At 43.8% G+C, this 24,291-nt stretch overlaps 1 pseudogene; it reads right to left on the reverse strand.

Annotated features, from left to right (window-relative positions):
• Nucleotides 1-23,825: 23,825 nt before the first annotated feature.
• LOC149287886 (U2 spliceosomal RNA) lies at nt 23,826-24,004 on the reverse strand (annotated as a pseudogene).
• Between the last annotated feature and the right edge of the window lie 287 nt (nt 24,005-24,291).

The raw sequence follows: 24,291 nt of genomic DNA on the forward strand, positions 1-24,291 counted from the left end.
AAAATATCCACAGAGTGAGAAAATACAACATCCTTAGGCAGAGAGTTCCATATTCTTATTGTTCTTACTTTCCTATGCTGATGGTGAAATCTCCTTTCCAAAAGTCTCAACTGATGACCCCGTGTCTTATGTAGAGACCTCTTGGTGAATAGATCACTAGAGAGCTGTTTATACTGACCTTGTATATATTTGTACAATGTGATCAGATCCCCTCTTAGATGTCTCTTTTCAAGCGAAAACAAGTTCAGTTTTTCTAGTCTTTCTTCATAACTAAAATTCTCTTCTTTCTAGCCAGCCTCTGCACTTTCTCTAGCTCTATAACATCCTTCTTCAAAAGTGGAGCCCAAAATTCCACCGCATATTCAAGGTGAGGCCTCCCTTACCTACCACACACACACGACTTTATTGGTCGCTCGTACGGACATTTAACTAATTGAACAGGGAGGGAGACCAGTGGCATCAGCAGGGTAAGTTGCAGCACTGGGGTTTTAAAACCTCAATGCTGCAACTTACCCAGCACATCCCACTGGTCTCCCTCCCTGTTCAATTAGTTAGTCTGTGCCGGGTTAAATGTCCGTACGAGCGACTTTATTGGTCGCTCAAAACTCGCGTTTGTTCGATTTGGATTTGCACCTCTTCGCTGATTCCAGCCTTCCGGGTCTGTCTTCCTACCTTAGCTCTTGGGGGTCTTCCTACTACTGGTACATTATAGTACAAAGGCCCACTCATGGACCCTGCTAAGACAGGCCAGAAGATGTCGGCATCTGAATGGATCAGTTCACCCAAGCTCTTCAGACATTATTGCCCCGAACTTCTCACTCCCAAGCGCCAGTGCCTCCACCTGCTCTGGTTACAACTGATCCCGTGCTTGTACACTCTTCAGGTACCTCCTATGGGGGAGATCCCACAGGCTGTAGGGGATTCCTGAACCAGTGTTCGGTTCAATTTAACATGACTCCACAGGCATTCTCTTCTGACAGAGCTTGTGTGGGTTATATTCTGTCCTTGTCTTCGATATGCCAGGCCTTAGCTACACCACCTCCGCCAGCATCTTATGCCACCGAATTTCAGATCTTCAAGGCCTTCAAGAAGCTTCAAGGCCTAGAGAGGCTCAGCGGACATGCTTTAGGTATTTTATCAGCATCCCCCAGCGGTCAATATTCTCATCTGCTATTCCCATTACATTGACGATTCAGGGAATAACCTTGTTGGTGCAGGGCCTTCTCGACTTCAGAGCCACAAGAGACTTTATCGATCAACATTTCGGTATTCATCACATTCCATTAGCATCCAAGCCTTTCCTTCTCGGTGTTGAAGCCTCAAGTAAGTGTAGGTGTACTCCACTCCAAAACTAAATGTGATCTCTTGCTGTACCCATAATTCTGGGATATTCTTGGCTACAGTCTATCTTTGATTAGACCTCTCATGAAATCTCCTCATGGCGCTGTTCATGTTGCTTTCTACAGGCCTCTAAAGTCCCTGTAGCTGCAGTTTGCGTAGACAACTCTCTTATTACCTTAACTTAACAAGAAGTTGCAGATGTTTTCAGCAAAAAGGAGGCTGATATACTTTCTCCCAACCGCCTTTATAACTGTCCAGTTGACTTGTTGCCAGGAACTGTGCCACCCAGAGGGATAACTTATCCTCTATCCTCATTGGAAAACCAAGCTATGGAACTCTATATTCAAGAAAGCCTGAAAACAAAAAGGGGTTTATTCATCACACCATGTCCCCAGCTAGTGCTGGATTCTTTTTTAATTACCCAAAAGTAAATGAAAAACACCAGTCACATGTCTTAGTAAAGTATACAAATAAATAAGTACTTCCCCTAAAATGACACTGCAGCAGCCCAATATACACTCCTCTCAGTGTTCAACAGTAGATACGACAAATATAGGGGCACATGTGCATGTATTTTTGGCTCCTCCCCAACAACGTGTGTACTCATTCCTCTTATTATTATGTCGTTACGTTCCATCTATCCCATCAACAATCGGGCACGGATTTCAAATATCGGTAAGTTCTTAACTAATGCTCGTTAAGAGGAGAAGATACATATATGAGGGGTCTTTTTTAGAGAAATGTATATGATTTTTGTAGTGAGGCGATTTTTAAACTTATAGTGAATATATATAGAATATATATATATATATATAAAACACTTTCAAAAAGATGGTCAGCACTCCAGGTCTTTAAATAGACAATTTCATTTTATTCAAAGTCAAGTCGACGTTTCAGTCATTACTGACTTTCATCAGGACATACTGATGAAAGTCAGTAATGACTGAAACGTCGACTTGACTTTGAATAAAATGAAATTGTCTATTTAAAGACCTGGAGTGCTGACCATCTTTTTGAAAGTGTTTTACATGGAAACTGCTGGTTACTAGGACCGGGCTTGGAATATTTGGAATGGTGTGCAATGGACTCTGTGAGTAAATATATATATATATATATATATACACACAAAGATGTGTATTGTCGATTTATAAATTAGAGAATACAAAAATAGAGATAATAAATAATACTTTATATAATTTATGATTTTAATTCTTATAAGAATATTCTCTAAATTATAAATTAAATTAATAATATATATTTTTTATATATATATATATATATATATATATGTATGTCTTCTCTCTTTTTAATGATATATTTTATCCTTGCATAGAGACGCCGCAGACAGAGGACGGTCCAACGTGCTGACGTGCCGAAGAAAGGAATGGACAACGACGTCAGAGGCGTAACATTGATGGACAGCAGGGCCGGCCCAAGACATTGTGCTGCCTGGGGCGAAGTGTGAAATGCTGCCCCCCCCCGCTTCGGGGAAAAAAAATCTGCAAAAACTGTCCTACATCCATTATGTTATATCATGATAGTTAAAACTAAAATTAGGAAGTGATAATTTACATGCAACTGCAAACTCCATATTTTTATATAGCTTTATTTATATAAATAGTTTAAATAGATTTATTAAAAATTACCCCTCGTCTTATAATCTATGTTGCCTCAAATGAGGTCTGACTATGAGACTAAGATCCAGATCCCCGCAGAGCATTTCTGAAGGCAGAGTGGCATATAGGGGGTTAAAAGGCATACTCCTCCACATGGGGTGCAAATACATAATGAGAAAAACAAAGATATAGTAAGTATAGTAAGGAGCAATATGTGGTGTATAGTCCCCTCTATAATGAAATCAGCAATTGTGTTTCACAAACTCCAAAGAACCAATTTAAGTTTCTTTTTTCATAAAATATTCAGATTGAAATAGAGTAAATAACACAATACCTTCACTTTCCCTCACACTGATGTCTGGAGTTTTGTCCTTTGACGTGACTAGAAATTCAGGAAGGCGTTTTGTCTCTGGATAAATAAAAATTACAAAGTTCTATTTATCCCTACAGTAAGTAAAGTGCCAGGAAACAGATAACCAAATACACACCAGGACAGGCACTGACACCTGTCAAGAGCATAAAAAATGCTTTCCACATTGCTGCTTATTGTGTGTATCTGACTGTGCCCCCTGCCAGGCCCCTTTGTGCATTGATTTATTTGATGCCCCCCTTGTGTTTTGATGCCCCCCCTTTTGTACTGGTTAATTATAATGCCCCCTATACCCATGTGTATCACCCCCCCTTTCTGTATAGATCGTCCTAACCACCCTGTTGTGTCCTCGCTCCCCAGCCACCCTCTAGGGGCATGAATATGTCCTTTAAAATTATGTCCTTCCCACCCTGTAAAATTAGGCCTTTCTTTAGATAACCAGATAAAACAGATAACCACAAGCCCTATTAGCTGTAGTTACCTCAAAAACAGAAGGCACAGCCAGTGTATGTTAACATTAAACCTGCTCCAAGGCCAAGATTTACAAAAAATCCTATACATATTTGGAGGAAAAAACAGTGATTTCAGAGGTTCATGATAACCTCCATAAACAGCCATTTTAACAGGCTTAACACTTGAGCTGACAGCTCACCTCTCATGTGCTGAGGTATTGAGGTCATACATTTGTGCTGTTTTGAGCAGTTGCTGTTTGCTTTGTACCACCAATTTTGGTTCCCATTTCATATTAAATAGAATATCGCCAATATGGAAGAAGGGGAGTGAACACCACCTGCAACCATTTCAGACATGGTGGCACCATGTCTGAAATGTGTGCAGGTGGTGTTCACTCCCCTTCTTCCATATTGGTGATATTCTATTTAATATGAAATGGGAACCAAAATTGGTGGTACAAAGCAAACAGCAACTGCTCCAAAGAACCAATTTCAGTTTCCTTTTTCATAAAATATTCAGATTGAAATAGAGTAGGCCCGCAAATACGTTTCAATGATATTCAATTGTTAATGTCCCCTGACTCCCCTCTCCACAGCAACCCTCTAGGGGCATGAATGTCTGTCCGCGACTCCATCGGTCCGCTTATCACCTCAATTTTTAGTTTTTTTTTAAATACTTACTTTTTCTTCTTCCACCGACGTGCTCTTCAGCCTCTTCTCGCTCGAGATCTTCTCCTTGTCACGCGGTGACGGGAACCTGCTCTGCGTGAGCCCGCCCCTTTGAGCGTCACAGCGCATCAAGGGGGTGGAACGAAGAGCCGAACCGATCGGCACGCTGCACGCAGGAAAGTAATTAAACGGCGGCGGTTTTACATTTATGTTAAAACCGGCGCCGGTAGCCGCATCAGCTGACAAATTAGCGGCACTTGGGACGGCAAAGTGCCGCCCCTTGAAAAGTGCCGCCTGGGGCAATTGCCCCAGTCTGCCCCATTATAGGGCCGGCCCTGACGGACAGGATTTAAAAACAGACTTGACGTGAACTATCCTGGACATATGAATAACCACTGCGGATTAAACTTTTTACTCCTGAAGAAGCCGGTAAGGCGAAACGCGCTGAGAAGAGAAGGAGGACGCAACGTTGCGGTATCATTCGATAGGAGCAGTTTGGGATTTTTTTTCCCTCCACCTCCGGACTTTTAAGTTGAAGTGCTCTATTTACACCTGCGATCCGGTAAGTGCGCTTCGTTGCTTGTTTAACATCTGCAGGAAGATATTGCACCATTTGGTCTTTTTATTTATCTAATTTTAGATTTATGGAAGAAATAAAGATCCTTTTATTATTCTGAAGAGCCTCTTACATCGGCTGTATTTGTGCATTCACATGACATTAATATTATTTTATCGTTTGACAATATTACACTATTGTTTTTATTATTTTTTCTGCTTTACCCTACATGCACATGCGCCCCTATATTTGTCGTATCTTCTTTTTTAATTATTATGAAAAATCTTTGACCCTGTATTGACTTCCATGGGTTAAATGATATTACTATCAAGAATACAAATCCCTTACCCTCATTTCCAAACTGTTTGATAGGCTACGGGGATCATGTTTCTTTAACTAATCTAGACCTACGCTATGCATACAACCGGGAGGATGATGAATAGAAGACGGCTTTCAACACTAAAGCAGGGCACGATGAGTACACGGTTATGACCTTCGGGCTTTACAATGCCCTATGTATGATGTAAAAAGGGCACGACGTACCAATTGGAAAACATCCCAGCGGTGAAGTACCGTGGAGAGAGCATCATTATTTGGGGCTGCTTTTGGGCCTGGACAACATGCCATCATCAAGGGGATAATGAATTTTCAAGGTATTAAATAGGATAATGCCAGGATGGCTGGCTGCAAGCTGAAGCGCAGTAGAGGTTGGGTGATGCAGCGGAACAATGAGCCTAAAGATCAAGGTAAATCTACAGAGTGGCTTAAAAAAGAAAATCTGCTGTGGAATTACCCCAAGAGAGCCGTTTACACCAGACATAATAAGAATAGGACTTAAGCAGTTCTATAAAAAAGAATTGTCTACACAGAGCGGGCCCCTGTCAGTCCAGCTACACAGAGCGCTTCATGTCAGTGGGCTTCCTGCTGGTGTCCTGCCAGAGGGTCCCCAGTTCCACGCCTCTCCGGCAAGACTTTCCAGACCATGTTTTACGATTAACTGTATTCTGTTTGTGCTTTATTCTACTGTATATACTAGTCCTATTCCTGATCAGTCAGCTTTCATCAATATAATCTGTTCTTGTACACCAGCCTGTACTTGTCTGTACTTACCTGTCTGTCAATATGCATCTCAGAGTACAGAAAGAGCCTCAGATATCCCCTGCATCTCAAATAGAGGTCTGACTACAAGACTAAAATCCGGTGAACGTCTGCACGATGGGGGACAATTGGGCTCCCGACCTGTTGACCTGAGCAAATGCTCTAAAAATACCCCTCGACTTGTATTCAAAGTTGTGTTATAATCAGACCTCAAATAGAGGTCTCACTACAAGATTAAGATCTATATCCCCCCGTAGCGCTGCAGAGGACTTGGATCCTCTTGTCTGGCAGCCGGGGAACGTCTGCGCACAGACAACCTCCGGGGCTTCTATGACTTAGCACCGGAAGGTCATGTGACACCGGTGCTCCGTTGTAGAAGCTCCAGCGGAAGTTACGGGTAGCAGCGAAGGTTGTCTGCGCGCATCGCGCAAACGTTCACCGGCTGCCAGAGAGGAGGATCCAAGTCCTCTGCAGCATTGCGGGGGGCAGCATGGCAGCTGGTGAATGTCTGCGCAGACAACCTACGCAGCTAACCTGAATTTCCGCTGGGGCTTCTATGGTGGAGCACCAGAAGATCATGTCAACCCGGCGCTCAACGGCTGCCAGAAAGGAGGAAAAATTAATCTTAGTCTTGTAGGCAGACCTCTATTTGAGGTCTGGTTATAAGACGACCTTGAATATAAGATGAGGGGTATTTTTAGAGCATTTGCTCTGAAAAAAACTTATCTTATGTTCTAGCAAATATGGTATTTTGGTTATATCCCTATTCTTATATTTTTATATTTAGTTGGTTATAGGTACAATGTTAGACCCATATTTTAAGAATATTATTGGGACTGCAACATTTTGTATTTTCACCATCATTTCCATTTCTATGGGTATTTAGATTGACTCACTGTCTGGACTACATTTAAGTGTTATTTCCCTAATCCGTTCGCCTCTGCTGTGAATTAGCCAGTGTGTTGGGAGATTAGTCTTCCTTGTTAGTATGTTATTTCTTAATTATCGTAATCCTTTTCTGTTCCCTGTGTAGGTTAACTCCATTTCCCTTGCTAAAATATTATAGTGGTGCAGTTCTTTGAGAGTCACTAATTTTGCTAATCCAGCGATGACAGCCAGGGATGTCACATTAGATTCTCTGGTTCCTGCATTGGTGGCAGCTGTGGCATCTTCCACAGACAGTGGAAAGCCTGAAAGTGAGGGATCGCCTAAATCTTTATTGGTCCAAATCCTGCTAAGATGCTAACAGGGTTAATAACTTTACCCTGAGGCCCTTCAGAGAACCCATACTTGTGCATGAGGGGGGATGGTTCAGGAACCATGAGTGGGAACTCAAATCACAAAGTCTATCCACAGAGTGGTAATGTGGTTGCCCTGAGTGTAATGTCTTGTCTATCACCTTTTGGATCAAATACCACACTTGAAGGGCAATGGAGTTAGCAATAATAGAGTACCCATATCTGTATGTGGTTCGAAAGCCCTAACTACAGTCAGAGGTGCAGAGATGTGAGGTGACAGTACCCCATCCCCAGTATCAGATGGAAGACAAGCAGAAGAGTCCCATCCCCAATGGCAATAAGAGGTGCAGGGATGTGAGGTAACAATACCCCATCCCCAGCAGCAGTAAGACGTAACAGAACCCCTTCCACAGCTAACGCCACAGATTCAGGGATGCAAAGCTTCAGTGCCTCTTCCCCAGAGCCTACCAGAGGTTCAGTGAGGCACATCATCCCAGTGACAGATGGGAGTCCATGGTTTCAGACCTGAATTACCTCAAGCCAAGCTGCAGCCAGAGACAGAGGAGTCTAAGGCACCTGAGGATTATCTTCAGCATCAGGAAGATGTACACCGATGCTGGATACAAGAGTCCTATTCCCAATCCCAGAACTGAAAATGAGTTGTCTACCTAAGTTAATGTACCTATTAGAGCAATCCCCTACCTTCTCCCAGGTAGCCTAAATTAAAAAAATACCAGAGAGCTTTTTCATATAGCAAAATAAAAAGTCCTTTGAGTTCAAGGAGGGCTAGGGGTTACAACAGTTATATAATTTTTTTCGCAGCATCCAGAGCCGCCCAAGCGATGGGATCATATATAAACCACGAACTCCCTCTATGGGCAGTAATAGAAAGTGTGTTTTTGAAACCTACTTCTATGCATGAGTTTCTCTGGCTGCATTAATCTGAACGACCCAACATGCTGGACAAAACCAGATACATCATACAAAAATGAGACCAGAGAATATTCAAGTTGATTCCCCAGAAGCTAGCACAATGCTTGACACCTGCCAACGCTACATTTTTTCACAGAGCTGCTGTATTTGTTGGGTTTGGCAAGGAAGATATACAAGGTGCTTATGATTTATTCTAGTAAACTAATATTTTAGCCTTTCTAGAGCTTCACAGGCAATATGACCTGCCTTCAGGTGAACTGTTCATATATCTAGTTGTAAAGCACATCTTGATACAGTTGTCTGTGGGAACGGTTAAGATAGGTAGACTGCATAGGTTGTTGATAAATTGTCTGCAGCTCATCAACCAAAAATGTTATCTCTGGTTGTTATGATTTGCTTCTGAATCGGGGGGTGGAACGATGACGTAGCACGTGAAGCGTGCACGCGTGCGGCGTCTTGAAGCCCAGGGCGTGAAACCCAACCCTACCGGCTCGGTACCTAAGCGGAGTAAGAACCGGCACTGGTAACAGACAGTGCCAACAGGCGAGCGAGACGAGCGGGATGAGCGGGACGAGCAGCGAGTCGGCGTTCGGGCTCCGATTCATCCACCTCCGTTGAGGTTACGCTTGCGGCGCATGTCATTTTGAAGGGCAGCAGCCACAGTGGTCCGGTGTTTTGCGGATTTCTGCGCAGAGGTTTGATGGCGGCCTGAAGGAGTAGGAACACCGCCCAGGATCGAAGCTGACAACAGAGAGATGCTGAAGAGCTCTTTAAAGATACACTCTTAGCCACCAAAGTGTGAACATACTTAATTTCTCTCAAATTCTCTCAATGAACTAATGTGTTCAAACTCTATGGCTGCTTAACTAAATGGATATATGTATATACTAAGACTTTTTCTGATATATACTAGACTTGTGCATTCGTCTTCGGGCGAACATGGAAACGAACACGAAGAGTGCGTTTTCGTGTTCGTTCTGAAGACACGCCGAAGAGAAGACAGCGGCAGTAAAACGTAGGCGAAGACGAAGACACACACCACGAAGATCTTCGTGATTGTCTTCGTCTTCGTCTACCATTCTCCCCCCCTCTTCTAACTTACCTTGTCTTCGCGGCAGTTCCCGGAAGTGGAAATCCGCAGGTTCGCCGTCACGGGTTACAGGGCAGTGCAAATGAGCTTATTGGTTGCCTACAGGGACCTCCTCTGGCATCAACCAATTGGTTGATGCCAGAGGAAGACCCTGCAGGTGACCAATAGGCTCACTGGCACGGTCTTTGTAACCCCTGCCAGCCAACCTATGGATTTCCGCTCCCGTTAACCCCTTCGATGCTGCGTTATCTAACACAGCATCGAAGGGGTTAACGGGAGCGGAAATCCATAGGTTAAAGGGCCGTGCAAGCGACCAATAGGCTCACTTGCACGGCCCCTTAACCCTTTAAAAAATAAAGTTAACCCCTAACTAATTGAACAGGGAGGGAGACCAGTGGGATCTGCCGGGTAAGTTGCAGCATTGAGGTTTTAAAACCCCAATGCTGCAACTTACCCTGCAGATGCCACTGGTCTCCCTCCCTGTTCAATTAGTTAAATGTCCGTACGAGCGACTTTATTGTTCGCTCGTACGGACATTTAATTAATTAAACAGGGAGGGAGACCAGTGGGATGTGCCGGGTAAGTTGCAGCATTGGGGTTTTAAAACCCCAATGCTGCAACTTACCCTGTAGATGCCACTGGTCTCCCTCCCTGTTCAATTAGTTAAATGTCCGTACGAGCGACTTTATTGTTCGCTCGTACGGACATTTAATTAATTAAACAGGGAGGGAGACCAGTGGGATGTGCCGGGTAAGTTGCAGCATTGGGGTTTTAAAAGTCTGCATGAGCGACCAACAGAGTGGCTCGTGCAGACTTTTAAAACCCCAATGCTGCAACTTACCCGGCACATCCCACTGGTTTCCCTGTTCTATCAGTTAAATATCCGTACGAACGACTTTATTGGTCGCTCGTACGGACATTTAACTGATAGAACAGGGAGACCAGTGGGATGTGCCGGGTAAGTTACAGCACCAGGACCCTAAAAGTCTGTACGAGCGACCAACAGAGTCGCTCGTACAGACTTTTAAAATCCCAATGCTGCAACTTACCCGGTAGATCCCACTGGTCTCCCTGTTCTATCAGTTAATAAATGATAGAACAGGGAGACCAGCGGGATCTGCCGGACAATTACGGCACCAGGAGTTTAACAGTCTGAACGAGCGACCCTATTGGTCGCCAGCAGGGGGCTCATCTGCCATCAACCAATGGCAGACGAGCCCCCTCCTGACGACCAATAGAGTTGCTCATACGGACATTTAAACTCCTGGCGCCAGAGCGGCTTTAACCCCGTTTTAATCCCTTAACCGGGGAAAACGAAGAAAACCCGAACACGAAGAATGTCCGCGAATATTCGCCCGAAGAGAAGACAGGACCAGGCGAATATTCGCGGAATACAAAGTTTTTTTTTTTGCCGAAGACGAGCACGAAGACGAACACGAAGAGCCCCCTGGTGCCCAAGTCTAATAAAAAAAACTCACTGACCAGTTTATTAGGTACACCTTGCTAGTACCTGTTTGGCGACCCTTTTGCCTTCATTCTTCGTGGCATACTTTCCACAAGGTGCTGGAAACATTCCTCAGAGATTTTGATGCATATGGACATGATGGCATCACGCAATTGCTGCAGATTTGTTGGCTGCACATCCATGATGCAAATCTCCCGTTCCACCACATCCCAAAAGGTGCTCTATTGGACTGAGTTCTGGTGGCCATTGGAGTACAGTGAACTCATTGTCATGTTCAAGAAACCAGTTTGAGATGATGTGAGCTTTTTGACATGGTACATTATCTTGCTGGAAGTAGCCATCAGAGGATGTGTACACTGGGGTCATAAAGGGATGGACATGGTCAGCAACAATACTCAGGTAGGCTGTCGCATTTAAACGATGCTCAGTTGGTCCTAAGGGGCCAAGAAAATGTCCCATACAGCATTATACCATCACCACCCTGAACCGTTGATGGATCCATGTTATCGTTTTTACGCCAAAGTCTGACCCTGCCATCTGTCGCAGGTGGAATCGAGACTCATCAGACCAGGCAACGTTCCTCCAGTCTTCTATTGTCCAATTTTGGTGAGCCTGTGCAAATTGTAGCATCAGTTTCCTGTTCTTAGCTGACCCAGCGTGGTCTTCTGCTGCTGTAGCCTATTTGCTTCCGAGATGGTATTCCGCATACTTTGGTTGTAATGAGTGGTTATTTGAGTAACTGTTGCCTTTCTGAAATCTCAAACCAGTCTGCCTATTCTCCTCTGAACTCTAACATCAACAAGGCGTTTTTGTCCACACAACTGCCGCTCACTGGATAGTTTCTCTTTTTGGGATCATAATCCATAAACCCTAGAGATGGTTATGCATGGAAATTTAAGCAGTTTCTGCAATACTAAGACCAGCCCATCTGGCAACAATAACCATGCCATGTTTGAAGTCACTTAAATTCCCTTTTCTTCCCCATTCTGATGCTCCGTTTGCTCCGTCATGTGATTGGCTGATTAGGCATTTGTGTTAACAAGCAATTGAACTGGTGTACCTAACAAAGTGGCATATATATATATATATATATATATATATATATATATATATATACCGTATTTGCCTGAATATAGGCCGCACTTTCCCCCCCACACACACTTTAAGTCTTAGGCTAGGTTTCCACTTGGGTTTTTGTCCTGCGTTTTTTTTCTTGATGAAAAACGCCAAGAAAACTGCCACTGCATTTTTCTGCGTTTTGGCGTTTTTTTCTGGAGTTTTTTCTGGCGTTTTAGCCTTTCTGTGGAAATTGCTTTTTTTGACCTTAGGCAGTTTTTCCAGCCTTTACAAGTTAGAAGTTTCACCCAGCTAAAAGGGATTAGGATAAATGGCAAGTATCTGCCCCCTGATGTCATTTACTTGGTAGAGTTCTACTTAAACGCCCCGGCGGACCCTTTTGTCACTTTTCTGTGGTTTGTAAGGCATGCTTTATTCCGAATGTCTGCTCCTCTAGGAAGATTGGCCCCAAATGATGGTGCAAATTGTTTGCTGTTGCTTTTGGCACGCAGGATCCAGTTGATGTGTCGCGTATGTTTGTTTGTAATGGCATGTTTGTTCCAAATGGTGTAGAATTCAATATGAACTTTGTTTTGTGTGAAACTGTTTGTTTCCAGCCTATTTCTCGTAGGACACACAGATACTGGGTCCATCCTCTGCATTGTAACTGTGGAAAAAACGCCATAAAAAACGCCAAGGCAATAAACCCACATGGCTTTTTCATGGCGTTTTTTCTCTCCCATAGACTTCTATTGGAGAAAAACGCCAAGATTTCCTTGCAAAAAACGCCAGAGTGTCAACATGCTGCGATTTTGAAAAACTGCCACTGAGCCCAAAAAAGCAGAAAAACGCCAAAGAGGACTGAAAAAACGCCAAACAAAAAAACGCCAAGTGGATATGGCATTCTGCGATTTCCTATTGAAGAACAGCTAACATCTGGCTGCAACGTTTTTTCACTAAAAAAATGCCAGGTGGCGCTATTGGCGTTTTTATGGGCGTTTTTAGCTAAAAAAAAACAAGTGGAAACCTAGCCTTATAATAGGGGTTTAGCCCAGGAATACGCAATTCGTATCGCCCGACGCCCGGGACATGCAGTTCCGGCCACCTGGCAGGCAGCAGGGTTAGGAAAAAGATCCTCCGCAGCGCTGTAGGGGACCTAGATCCTACTCTCCGATACGCTGAGACAGTCTCCCCTGCCAGCACTTTCCACGAGGGGAGTGCCGACACAGGAGATTGTCTAAGCACATTCGCGTAAACAACCTTCGCTGCCGGCACGTCTGCTCAATGTCTGCAGAAGTGCCGGCACCGGAAGTTGTCTACGCGTATCGCGCAGATGTCCCCCGCCGGCCCCGTTAGACACCCGGGAGTCTGCAATGGTAAGAATAGAGGGGGGCATATCTATGGGGCAGAGTGGCAGCATATCTGGGGGAACAGAGTGACAGCATATCTCGGGGAGGGCAGAGTGGCAGCATATCTTGGGGGGGGGCAGAGTGGCAGCATATCTATTCCACTAAGTTGTTTTTTTTTCAAAGAATCTAAATTTTTCTTTAAAAAAGCACCTAACTTTTAGGGTGCGGCCTATAATCGGGTGCGGCCTATAATTGAGTCAATACGGTATATATACACTTTAAATTAGTGAGTGTACAGCCTATATAACAGTGTAAATTTGCTGTCCCCTCAAAATAACTCAAAACACAGTCATTAATGACTAAACCTTGGCAACAAAAGTGAGTACACCCCTGAGTGGAAATGTCCGGTGTCATGTGACTCGTTAGTGTTCAGGTGTGAATGGGGAGCAGGCGTGTTAAATTTGGTGTTATCGCTCTCACACTCTCTCATACTGGTCACTGGAAGTTCAACATGGCACCTCACGGCAAAGAACTCTCTGAAGATCTGAAAAAAAGAATTGTTGCTCTGCCAGTGGTTCTCAACCCGTGCATCCTCAGGACCCACATTTGTCTTTGGTCATTAAGTCGCAACCCAAAAATAAATTCATTTCTGAAACATTTACAAAAAAGGCAGTAGGGAGGAGTCGGGCAACTACAAGCCAGTTAGTCTTACATCTGTAGTGGGGAAATTAATGGAAACAATGTTAAAGGAAAGGATTGTTGAACATCTGAAGTCACATGGGTTTCAAGATCAAAAACAACATGGGTTTTCCTCAGGAAGATCATGCCAAACAAATCTTATAGATTTTTTTGATTGAGTGACTAAAGTAATTGATCAAGGTGGTGCAGTAGATATTGCGTATCTGGATTTCAGTAAGGCCTTTGACACTGTCCCACATTAGGGATGGGAAGTTCAGATCATTAAAGTGAATCGGATCATTTCGACTCGTTCACTGAAATGATCCGATTCATGATCCGAATCTTCGGATCACTCAGTGTGACTCACAGGAGCTACTGTTTTCCAGTAACTCCGTGCAGGCACACTATCGATTGGCCCCGCCCCTTTCATTACTCAATGAATCCTCCCCCCTGCCTACTCAAGTGATGTCAATGAAGGCAGAGAGTCGTTCAAAGATTCGGATCTTACAGGGATCCGAATCTTACAGTGATCCGGATCACTGTAAGATCCGGATCATTGTAAGATCCGGATCTTTGAACGACTCTCTGCCTTCATTGGGATTCGAATCAGTCAGATAATATCACCACACTGTTATAAATAAATACATTAATAATCACTGCCCCCAGGATTTACATTCCCCTTTACCTGCAACTGCACCTTAAGCTAACTTTATTAAATTAATTAAATTAACCCTAAACACCCCATCAACCATGACTGCCCCTAAAATTAACCCTTAACACCCCATCAACCATGACTGCCCCTAAAATTAACCCTTAACACCCCATTAAGCATAACTGCCCCCAAATTAACCCTAAACACCCCATTAAGCATAACTGCCCCAAATTAACCCTAAACACCCCATTAAGCATAACTGCCCCCAAATTAACCCTAAACACCCCATTAAGCCTAACTGCCCCTAAATTAACACTAAAGACCCCATCAACCATACCAATTTATTAGGTAATTTATCTGGAGTACATGCAATTAATTTAGGGGCCGTTATGGTTAATGGGGTCTTTAGGGTTAATTTCAGGGGCCGTTATGGTTAATGGGATCTTTACGCTTAATTTCAGGGGCAGTTATGGTTGATGGGGTATAAGGGTTAATTTTATGCTGATGACTGAGTGTTAATTTAATTAATTTAATAAAGTTAACTGTAGGTGCAGTTGTAGGTAAAGGGGGGCAAACTCAGGGGAATCTAAATCCTGGGGGCAGTGAACATTATTAATGTATTTATTTACAAAAGTATGGTATCAGTAATATTCTCTGAATGATTCGGATCCCTGTAAGATTCGGATCCCTGTAAGATTCGGATCATTTGAATCTTCGGATCATTGAATCTTCGGATCATTTGAATCTTTGAACGACTCTCTGACTCTGAGTCATCGTTCCTCTGTGAATTAATGAGCTGTAACCTGACCCCAGAGTCTGTGTCTGAGTGCTCTGCAGATGACTCACAGCTCTAGGATCAGGTTACAGCTGCATGATTCACAGACTGAACCGCTACAAATGAATCGTTCAGTCTACTGAACCGATTCACCCGGATCACTAAAAAGAATCGGATCAAATGAACGATTCGTTCATGATCTGGACATCACTATTCCACATAGAAGACTTATAAATCAACTGCAATCTCTGGGTTTAGATCCCAATGTTGTTGAATGGATTAAGGAGTGGCTGAGTGACAGACAACAGAGGGTTGTAGTCAATGGCGTATATTCAGAACAAGGTCTTGTTACCAGTGGGATACCTCAGGGATCTGTACTTGGACCCATTCTCTTTAATATTTTTATTAGTGATATTGCAGATGGTCTTGATGGAAAGGTATGTTTATTTGCTGACGACACAAAAATTTGCAACAGGGTTGATGTTCCTGGAGGACGAAGCCAAATGGCAAACGATCTAGGTAAACTGGAATGTAGATAAATGCAAAGTAATGCACCTGGGACATAAAAACCCAAGGGCAGAGTATAGAATATTTGATACTGTCCTAACCTCAACGTGTGAGGAAAGGGATTTAGGGGTAATTACCGTATTGGCTCGGATATAGGCCGCCCCCGTATATAGGCCGCACCCTAAAAGTCTGGTGCTTTTTTAAAGAAAAAGTTTTTTTCTTTAAAAAAGCACCAAAAAAACATGCTGCCACTCTGTCTCCCCCCCGAGATATGCTGCCACTCTGTCTCTCCCCCCCCGAGATATGCTGCCACTGTCTCTCCCCCCTCCGAGATATGCTGCCACTGTCCTCCTCCCCCCTCGAGATATGCTGCCACTGTCCTCCTCCCCCCCCCGAGATATGCTGCCACTCTGCCCCCCCCCGACTTACCAGAGGAGACTCCCGGGTGTCTTGCGGGGCTGGCGGGGGACATCTACGCAATACGCGTACACAACTTCCGGTGCTCAGCTGATGTGCCGGCACCGGAAGTTGTGTAAGCGTATTGCGTAGATGTCCCCCGCCGGCCCCGCAAGACACCCGGGAGTCTCCTCTGGTAAGTCTTGGGGGCAGAGGTAAAACGCATTGGACAACCAACCATGCGCTTGGACAACCTCCCGTGCCGGCACCCCCCCCCCCCCCCCGTGGAAAGTGCTGGCCGGGGAGGCTGTCTGAGCTTATCGGGGAGAAGGATGCAGGTCCCCTGCACCGCTGCGGGGGATCTGTATCCCAACCCTGCCCGGCGCCCGGGACTGCATGTCCTGGGCATCGGGCGCTAGACCCCGAATATAGGCCGCACCACCACTTTAAAGACTTAAAGTGGGGGGAAAAAGTGCGGCCTATATTCGAGCCAATACGGTATTTCTGAGCATTTAAAGGTAGGCAGACAATGCAGTAAAGCAGCAGGTAATGCTAGCAGAATGCTTGGTTGTATAGCAAGAGGTATTAGCAGTAGAAAGAGGGAAGTGCTCATGCTGTTGTACAGATCACTGGTGAGACCTCACTTGGAGTATTGTGTACAGTACTGGAGACCGTATCTCCAGAAGGATATAGAAATGTTGGAGAAAGTGCAGAGAAGGGCTACTAAAATGGTTTATGGATTACAAGATAAACCTTACCAGGACAGGTTAAAGGATCTTAACCTATATAGCCTGGAAAAAAGACGTGACAGGGGGGATATGATAGAAACATTTAAATACTTAAAAGGAATCAACAAGGTAAAGGAAGATAGTTTATTTAAAAGGAGAAATACTACCACAACAAGAGGACATAACCATAAACTAGAGGGGCAAAGGTTTAATGGTAACATCAGAAAATATTACTTTACGGAAAGGGTAGTTGACGCATGGAATAGCCTTCCAGCAGAAGTGGTAGATGTTAATACAGTAAAGTCATTTAAGCAAGCATGGGATAGGCATAAGGCCAAGCTAGATATAGGATAAGGGCAGGTACTAAAGGAAAGTACTCAGAGGTTGGACAGGCTGGACGGGCCTACTGGTTCTTATCAGACGTCACTTTCTATGTTTCTATGTTTCTAAATATTTTTTGAACATGCATGCATTCTATGAAATACTCTCCATTATTTTGGCTTCTGAAATGTTGTATTTGTATTTGAAATCAGAATTGTATTGTTGATTAAAGTAATATTAATGATACTTATATTCTGAGCCAATTTTCTTTATTGCGCGCAATACCTAATTTATTAATTGTAAGACCTTTTCACACACCAAATTAAAATTCTCTTACAAAGGGAAAGAAAAATGTCACTGACAACCATACCTAAAAAGAATACGCGAATCCCTTTAACATAGTACTATGTCACAAACTTCAAGCAGTTAATGCCGGAGAATATAGTACTAGATCCTGATGTTTTAAGCGTTGGTATGGCTAAATATCTGCTGGTGTGTGTGAGATCAGGCTGTCCATTAACAGCCTGGTCTCCCCTATGCTAGCTGGGGACAAATGTATGGCCCCAAGCTCAGCATTCAGATGTGACAGCCCTCCGAGTAAGTGCAGTCTCATTTAGGGTATTTACATTTCTAAACTTTCAATTGTGCAATCCCTTCTCCAGACTTCCCCGTGATGTCGGTAAGCATATCACGTGACAGGAAATGTGTCCGGCTCCTGGACAGAAGCTGGGGGAGTGGCTAATGCTTAGTAGTGGCTAATGCTTCTACAGAACTCCCCCTCCCAGCAATTGCAAGAGAGCTCATGTGCAATAAAGAATAAAATGCTAATGATGGTTCGAGTGTCCCGTTGAGGCTATATATAAGGGACATGTGTGAATCCTAAATATAAGACATAGATGACCAAGGACCAAACTGCATACGCAGAGTGAATCCTCTCCCCTGACAAAGTCATGCCCCCCCCAACTGTCACGATTTAGTCAGGAAAGTCACGATTTTGGGTCTCTGTCCCGTTGTCCCGCATATCCACAAGGAAGGGTGAGGCGAGATCCGTACTCGCCTCAGCTGCTGGGGGCGCACAGTCGCCTGATCAGCAGCTGCAGCCTGCAGACTAGCTGGGAGATTGCAATCTCCCTCTTGCCGGCACAACATTAGGGAGCGCGAGGTCTGTCACTTGAGACCTCGCTTTACTGCTCCCTCATCACTACACTCCGGCAGTGAGGGCAGTGTACATGTATGTGTGTGTGTGTGAGGGCAGTGTACATGTATATGTGTGTGTGTGTGTGTGTAAGGGCAGTGTATGTGTACATGTGTGTTTATGGGCAGGTGTGTGTAAAGGCAGTGTGTAAGGTTCCTGGGAAGGAGGCTAATATTAGCCTTTTTTAACTCTTTTTATTAATTTTTGAACAAAGAAAAACATCATAACATAACCTCACATCTTCTGTCTCATAGATGTTCATAAAGAACAGTACATAATCCCAGATAAGGGAGACAAGTGACATAATAACATGAAAGAAAAACAAATCCCCAACCCCCCAACAACCGTTTAAACCCACGGCCGTGAAGAAAACAAAAATACAGATATATATATTTTTCGTCTGTTGTCCAGTCAATCATACTAACAACTCAGGGGTAGCACCTCGAAGTAATTGTGCGCTGAACCATGAGGTATCCTGAAAAGTAGACTTGGGCACCAGGGGGCTCTTCGTGTTCGTCTTCGTGCTCGTCTTCGTCAAAAAAAAAATCTTCGTATTCCGCGAATATTCGCCTGTTCCTGTCTTCTCTTCGGGCGAATATTCGTTTTTTCTTCGTTTTTTCCGGTTAAGGGGTTAATACGGGGTTAACGCGTACCGCAGCAGCTCTGGCGCCAGTAGTTTAAATGTGCGTATCAGCAACTCTATTGGTCGCCAGCCAATGAGCTCACTACCATATATATAGCTAATATATTCTCGGGCAGAATATTATGCTACTCAGTGTAAAACCAACAGAGGGCAGCATTCTGTCCGAAGATATATTAGCCATATGTGGCAGTGTGTTTATTTTCATTTATTAATTATTTAAATAAAATATATTCCTATGATCCGCTGGTCTCCCCGCTGCAACAGTTAAATGTCCGCACTCGCAGACATTAATTCTGTCGAACTTGCAAACTCTTTTTTTCTATTTATTTTGGGGGTTTTTTTGTATTAAACCATTACACGAAAGGATCATGGGAATATATTTTATTTGAATAAATGCAAATGAGCACACTACCACATATGGCTAATATATGTTCGGACAGAATGCTGCCCTCTGTTGGTTTTACATTAAGTAGCATTGTTCCATATGCTTGAAATCCAGTTATTTATTATGCTACTTAATGTAAAACCAACAGAGGGCAGCATTCTGTCCGAAGACATATGGCTAATATATGTTCGGACAGAATGCTGCCCTGTGTTGGTTTTACATTAAGTAGCATTGTTCCATATGCTTGAAAGAAATCCAAAGTTATCATGCTACTTAATGTAAAACCAACAGAGGGCAGCATTCTGTCCCAACATATATTAGTCATATGTGGTAGTGTGCTCATTTGCATTTATTCAAATAAAATATATTCCCATGATCCTTTCGTGTAATGGTTTAATACAAAAAAACCCCAAAATAAATAGAAAAAAAGAGTTTGCAAGTTCAACAGAATTAATGTCCGCGAGTGCGGACATTTAACTGTTGCAGCGGGGAGACCAGCGGATCATGGGGATATATTTTATTTAAATAATTAATAAATGAAAATGAACACACTGCCACATATGGCTAATATATGTTCGGACAGAATGCTGCCCTCTGTTGGTTTTACATTAAGTAGCATTGTTCCATATGCTTGAAAGAAATCCAAAGTTATTATGCTACTTAATGTAAAACCAACAGAGGGCAGCATTCTGTCCGAACATAAATTAGCCATATGTCTTCGGACAGAATGCTGCCCTCTGTTGGTTTTACATTAAGTAGCATAATAAATAACTGGATTTCAAGCATATGGAACAATGCTACTTAATGTAAAACCAACAGAGGGCAGCATTCTGTCTGAACATATATTAGCCATATGTGGTAGTGTGCTCATTTGCATTTATTCAAATAAAATATATTCCCATGATCCTTTCGTGTAATGGTTTAATACAAAAAAACCCCAAAATAAATAGAAAAAAAGAGTTTGCAAGTTCGACAGAACTAATGTCCGCGAGTGCGGACATTTAACTGTTGCAGCGGGGAGACCAGCGGATCATGGGGATATATTTTATTTAAATAATTAATAAATGAAAATGAACACACTGCCACATATGGCTAATATATCTTCGGACAGAATGCTGCCCTCTGTTGGTTTTACACCGAGTAGCATAATAACTTTGGATTTCAAGCATATGCTACTTAATGTAAAACCAACAGAGGGCAGCATTGTGTCCGAAGTTATAGTAAGTTATTTATGCTAAGTTAAATGTCCGTACCGGCGACTTTGTTGGTCGCTGGCACTGACATTTAACTGACACAGCGGGGAGACCACTGGTGTCCCTACTGTGTCAGTTAAATGTCCGTACCGGCGACTTTGTTGGTCGCTGGCACGGACTTTTAACTGTTGCAGCAGGGTCCCAGGTTGATTTTTTTTTTCTGCCTAGCAACTAGTGCAGGGGTGTCCAAGTTGTTTCTGCAGTGGGCCACTTCATCAGAATTGTATACGTGCGAGGGCCGCACTCATTTTTCACTGAGAAAATATGGCCTTTAATAAAATATGCAGATTAAAATAAAGTAAATGACACAAAACCTTTACTTTTCCTCTCACTGATTTCTGGGATTTCTGGGCCTACAAATTCAGGATTCTGGATAAGTAAAAATAAAATAGTTCTATTTATTTTAGGGATGCACTAAAATGAAAATTCTGGACCAAAACCGAAAATTCAGGGTTCACTTAGCCGAAACTGAAGGTGACCCCCCACACACTTAATAAAAGTAAGTTACACACCAAAATTGTACAAAAAAATTATATATTATGATTGTTAACAGCAATCTCAGACATACCCAGATTCCAGCATGTACTGGTTGGCTGGGCATTGTATTTTTTGTCCAATTTTAGTGTGTAACCACACTTTTATTAAAAGTAACACAACAATATGACTTGGCATGATAGGAGTGTGATTGCTAACAGCAAACACACTCTTTTTATACCCAGGCAACCAGTAAATGCTGGAACCTAGGCATGATGGGACTGTGATTGCTGTTAGCAATCACACTCCTATCATCCCAAGTCAGCCAAAAGATGCTGGTACAGGGTGGCTGTAAGTGCAGACCCCATACTGCTGGCAGCATCAATACACAAGGGGGGCAGCTAGCCAGGTTTCAGCATGTACTGGCTGACTTGGCATGATAGGAGTGTGATTGCTAACAGCAATCACAGTCCCATCATGCCTAGGTTCCAGCACTTACACATCCATGCTATCACACACACACAAATTCATTCATTCACAGATTCATTCTCTCAATCAGACATACTCATTCACACAACCTTCCCCACCCCCTTACCTGCTCTACAGCTCTCGATGCCGCTCACAGACTTCAGCAGGGGGCACGGCCTCCCTCGTTCTCCCCACAGAGGAAGCAGGACTGGAGCAGAGAATGGCCCCTCCCACAAGTAAGCAGCAGGGCTCTTGTGATCCTGGCTGCCGATCTCACGCGGGCCGCATTTGGCCCGCGGGCCGCATGTTGGAAGCCCCTGAACTAGTGGTAAGAGGCAGTGCGAGTGAGCCTATTGGTCGCTTGCACAGCCCTTTACCCTACGGATTTCTGCTCCCGTTATCCAACGCAGCATCGCAGGCAGAGGCGTATCTAGGGTATGGCACCTATGGCTCGTGCCATAGGCGCCATTTGAAGGGGGCGCCAGTGAGCGGCTTTCAAACGCCGTCTTTTTTTTTGATGCGGAGGAGAGAGAGGGGCGCCTAGCAACCGCTCGACACCCCTCATTCTCTTCCACGAGGCCTCTACCTCCGTTCTGGTCCCGGCGCCGGCATTTCATTCCAATTGATCTATATCTGCAAAGCTGGGTTTTTGTGTTATTATGTAGATCCATATCTGCTATGCTATGTTTCCATACATTATTTATGTATACCTGCAAATACAGGGTTAATATGTCTTATTCAGTTGATTAATACCTGCAATGCTGTTTCCATGTATTTGATCTATACCTGCGATGCTACGTTTCATATATTATTATTGTATACCTGCAAATACAAGATTTGTATGTCTGATTCTGTTTATTTGATATATACCTTCAGTGCTGAGATCACAAGTGAATTTCAATTGATCTGGGTTTGTGTGTTGATCTATACCTGCTATCGGCAGCAGGGACTAATATTTATATATATATGGGAAGCAGGGGCTAGTAAATGGGTTTTAGATATTTGGACAGGGGCGCAATTTCAGTGCTTGCCATAGGCGCTATTTTCAGTAGAAACGCCTCTGATCGCAGGGGTTAACGGGAGCGGAACTCAGGAGTTAAAAAGGCAGTGCGAGTGAGCCCTATTGGTCACCTGCAGGGTCTTCCTCTGGCATCAACCAATTGGTTGATGCCAGAGGAAGACCCTGCAGGTGACCAATAGGCTCACTCACACTGCCCTGTAACCCCTGACGACGAACCTGCAGATTTCCACTTCAGTCAACTCCCGCGATGCTGTGAAGATAAGGTAAGTTAGATGGGGAAGGGACCGGGGAGAATAGTAGACGAAGGCGAAGATTCTTCGTGTGTGAGTCTTCGTCTTCGCCTACGTTTTACCGGCACTGTCTTCTCTTCTTCATGTCTTCGGAACGAAGGTTTGAATAGTAGTCTAGAAGTCACGAATTAGAGGGCAAGCCCAAAAATTATAATATAGATCAGCACCTTCAAAACCACATTTTGGGCAAGCGTCCACTGGTATTATACCGATTAAGAATTGCCTATGGGGAGATAAATAGGCCTGATGAGCTATCTTAAGTTGCATGTCTAGATAGGAGCTAGCTGGTAACAGTTTACAGGTTTTTTTTTTTGTTTTGTTTTTTTTTGGAAGCCCGAGGTGCGTGCTCCTTTGGGTGCCGCATTCTGTGCACAAGGCAGCAGAAGCCAGACTACGATACCGAGTTCCCTCACGGAGAACTCGGACAAATTCCAACCCCCCCCATGGGAGGGTCGGATCTTGAGTCTCACCCCGAAGAGTGAGACTCCTTGCTGGTTTTGTAGAGAGAGGAAGGGGCCAGAAGGCTCCCAATCCTCCTCCAGCAAAGTCCAGGCTTCACTGCCTCTTAAAAAGAAAACGTGGTACAACGTGTGCCGTAGAATTGTGAGGGCCAAGCCGTGAATTTCAAGCCGTGAATCAAAGGGGGACAAATTAATAGGCACTCGTGAAACGAAGTGAATTAAATAAATTAAAGAAAATAATTTAGGGACAGACCATTACTGGCCTGCCGGATTCAAAAATAAACTTAACCCCAGGACCAAAAGGTACCTGGGGAAAAGGTAGTGCTGGTAGGCCGCCAGTGAGAACGTGCGCTCACCGTGTGCAGTGGCGTGCAATACCACACACGGTGACTCCAGCATTTCTGCCAGGGCAATTCCACCTCGGGCTCCATGTGCTATCCCGAACCCTAAGGCCAGAGGACCATAGTCCCCCCCTTCCCAAAGAGGAACTACACTTGATCTTAGCCAAAAGGCCGAGAAGCGATAACAGTTTACAGGTGGTCAATGTGCTATGGAGTAAATCTTCACCTGTGACATCAGGAAAGCTCGTGCTCCATGCTAGTAAACCTTTCGGTAAATAGTCTTGATGAGATGTGGTGTGTGTTAGAATATTCTTTGTCTTGAATATCTAAGCTTCTCCAGTGATCAAACAGCAATCAAGACCACAGCTTCTATGTCTTATTAATCAGGTTTATTAGATAACAAATTATCAATTCATACAATACCAATGCTGGAACAAATGTTGATAAAAGGTACTGTAGGCTAAGTATCT

This window comes from Sceloporus occidentalis, unplaced genomic scaffold (genome assembly GCF_023333645.1).
Source record: "Sceloporus occidentalis isolate IW3139 unplaced genomic scaffold, rSceOcc1.0.p SCAF_55, whole genome shotgun sequence".
Taxonomy (NCBI): domain Eukaryota; kingdom Metazoa; phylum Chordata; class Lepidosauria; order Squamata; family Phrynosomatidae; genus Sceloporus; species Sceloporus occidentalis.